Raw genomic sequence first — 3,260 nt, forward strand, 5'->3', positions numbered from 1 at the left:
CTAGTGATGGAGTGACCCCAGAGATTCTTAGTTCTTTTTTAACACCCCTCATAGATGTTGCCCCCCATTAGATTAGAACACTATTCCCCTGCAAGCATATCTCTTGTGTTAGTGCAATGGTGGGGAACTGATGGCCCTCCAGATGTTTTGATAGACTATATCTCCCATCACCCCTGGCCATTGGCCATGCTGGCTGGGGCTGATGAAACAGAGCCAGTGTGGTGTAGTGGTTAGTGTGTTGGACTAAGACCTGGGAGACCAGGGTTCAAATCCCTACTCGGCCATGAGGCACACTGGGCGACCTTGGGCTAGTCACTGCCTCTCAGCCTAACCTACCCCACAAGGTTGTTGAGAGGATTAAATAAGGAGGGGTAGAACTGTGAACACCACCTTCAGCTCCTTGGAGAAAAAGGTGGGATATAAATGCAATGAATCAATAATAAATCAGTTATAAATAAGTTATAAGGAGGACCAGATTTCCCTTCGCTGTTTAAATGGCTCCTCCATTAACACAGCAATTGGATGGTCATGGCGGCAGGATTATAAAAAGTCCCACCTAGTTCAATAAGTTCAAAGGTAACAGGCGTTCACAGAGCCCTGTGCTAATATTCCCAAAGACAAAACATGATGACCATCTAACAATGTATATTACTACTCAATCATTCCTTCCCAGCATGGGAGAGCAGGCTTTCTCTGCAAGTGGAATGTTGATTCCTGCTGCTCTCTAGTGGCAAAAACTGAAATGTTGCATTTGAAATGGAAAAGCAGCTTCCCCCTCAAGTCTAAAAAACAAAATTAAGCAGACCTCGCAGGATTGTTGTGAGGCCAGCTCTATAGTGTGTGTGTGTGTGTGTGTGTGTGTACACATGAGGAAGTATGGGATAGAAAGCAATAGAAAGATAAATTTTGCTCCCTGTACTCTTCCTTCAACAAAGCCTTTTGTAAACTACTCTGGCCTCATCTTACATTCCAAGTGCAATGGTCACTGATATTAGCAGCAATACTGTGCACTTATCTGAGAGAAAGCCACAGTGAATACAGGGAAGAGGGGTGTCTCAACAAAATGTCTCTGCTCCCTGCCAGTGTTAGGAAGTGGCAGCAGTTTCAAACAAAGGTCAGATGGCAAGCCACCATTTTAATTTTCCACAATGAGAAATGTCAATGGCAGGCCTCCAGGGCAGTCTGAGGTCTGTCATTTTAATGTCTTACAAAGCCCTGGACCAAGGTTACATTGGAGTCATTATAGGAAATTAAAATATCAGCTCCCCAGACTGGAGGGAGCAGGAGTGGGCTCTACGTTGTGCTGGGGCCTCAACAGCTGCCCAAGAGTGCCACATGCTGATACCAGCCCTGGCAGTGGGACTTACTTCTGAGTAAACTTGTACAAGGTTGTATAGAGAGACCTTCACCAACCTCAAGATGTTTTGGTGTGCAATTCCCATCAGGCCCAGTCCTGGGAATTGTAGTTCAAAACATATGGAGTGTACTAGCTTGGGTAAGCTCAGTAGAATCTGCCCCAGGGGTGGGGCCAGTGCTGCAACCTGCCTGCCATTGGTCAAATAGGCAGGCAAGCTGCAATCCACTTCCCAGGCCTGGGTGAAGCTGAAAACAGCTCACTCAAGCCCACGAAAACCCCTCGTCTTCAGCAGGACCACTGGATTCAGGGGAGGTGGTGTTGCCATCGCACAATGGCACCTGACCTGGCAGTAAGCATGATTACACAACAGATGAGACATGTACTAATGGTTTTTCAAAATTTTATTCTCATCTTTCCTCATGCTTACACCAGTCCCTTATTTTTATTCAAGGCCCTCCCAATTGCACCCGATGCTACTACTGCCCCTCTGGATCATTCCAGTGCCCCTGCGGGGGCGGTATCGCCCACTTGGGAAACACTAATCTATAGTATAGAAGCACTAACACATTGGCTTTCTGCAACTAGGTTGGAAGCAATTTGGTTTGGTTTTTAAACAGTTTGATAACCACGGTGGATTAAAATCTGTATGCATCAATGCATTAAGGAAGAGTATTCTAGTCATCATCTTTTTGGCAAGCTGCCTTTTTTTACTCTGTAGTATATATCTGCCAAACTACTTGAAAGACTTTTACTTTAAAACTCAGTTATTAAATTAATCTTCTGTAGTTGTAATCCATCAAATTTAAATGAGATTATATGCATGCAGGGAGAACCACCCGCTCATTCTCATTGGGGAATTCTTTGAACAGTACACTACTGGAAAGGCAAGCAGAGAAGGATCAGAGCTTAGTGGCAGAGCATCTGCTTTGGATGCAAAAGGTCCTAGGCTGAAGCCCCAGCATCTCCAGGTAGGAGTGGGGATGTCCTGCCTGAAACTGAAGAGCTGCTGCCTGTGATATAGGCAAAACTGCTAGATGGATCAATGGTTTGACTTCCTATAAAGCAGTTTCCCATGCTCAGTCTAGGTACATATGCACCTAGTTTAAACTGAATAGCAGACCACTTTTGCTTGCAGTTGGCATGCAGCTTTAAACACTGGCATTTCTCTTTATTAAATTAATTGTGATATCTTAGCATTTTATGCATTTTGTATTTTTGTTTTTATCTTTTCTGGTTGTAAATGGCTTTTCTGTCTTTAGGCTTTATTATATTTAAAACAACATTAAATAAAATACTATTGGACAGTGATGGATCCAAAAGTACCCCCAAGCTATGTAGCTTCTTCAATTGCAACATAGTTGCCATCAAAAGCAGGCAGCCACTCAGCCATCCGGTCTAGGGAACCACCCACTAACAGGGCCTCAGCCTTATCTGGATTGAGCTTCAGTATGTTGGCTCTTGTCCAGTCTATTATCGAGCGAAGGCAACTGTCTAGCACACCAACTGCCACACTTGCAGATGTGAGTAGTGCTTGCGCGCTTTCTTTTCCGAGCAGGCCGTACCACTCTGGGTCACGCCGGGGAGGGAACTGAGCGCGCCGCTTCCATTCTCCTGAAAAGGGGCGGCGTGGACCATTCTCAAAGAGAGGGGCAACTTCATTTGTGCGTCAGACCATCGCAAATGGAGGGAGAGGAGCCGGAGAAGAACGGCGGCGGCGCCGCCTAAGCCTGTACCATCACCCGCCGCGGTGCAGGGGGGAGGGTGGCGTGAGGTGAGCCGGACGGTACCATTGTGGCAAGGCGCGCGACGGGGACGGGAGGTGCCTCGTGCGCTTGCGCGAGGGCGGCGGGCGGGGCCTTTCTCCCGGCGGGCCTTGTGGTTGGCGGGTGGCCGCCTGTCTGTC

This window comes from Podarcis erhardii (genome assembly GCF_964252035.2).
Source record: "Podarcis erhardii genome assembly, chromosome: 7".
Lineage (NCBI taxonomy): Eukaryota > Metazoa > Chordata > Lepidosauria > Squamata > Lacertidae > Podarcis > Podarcis erhardii.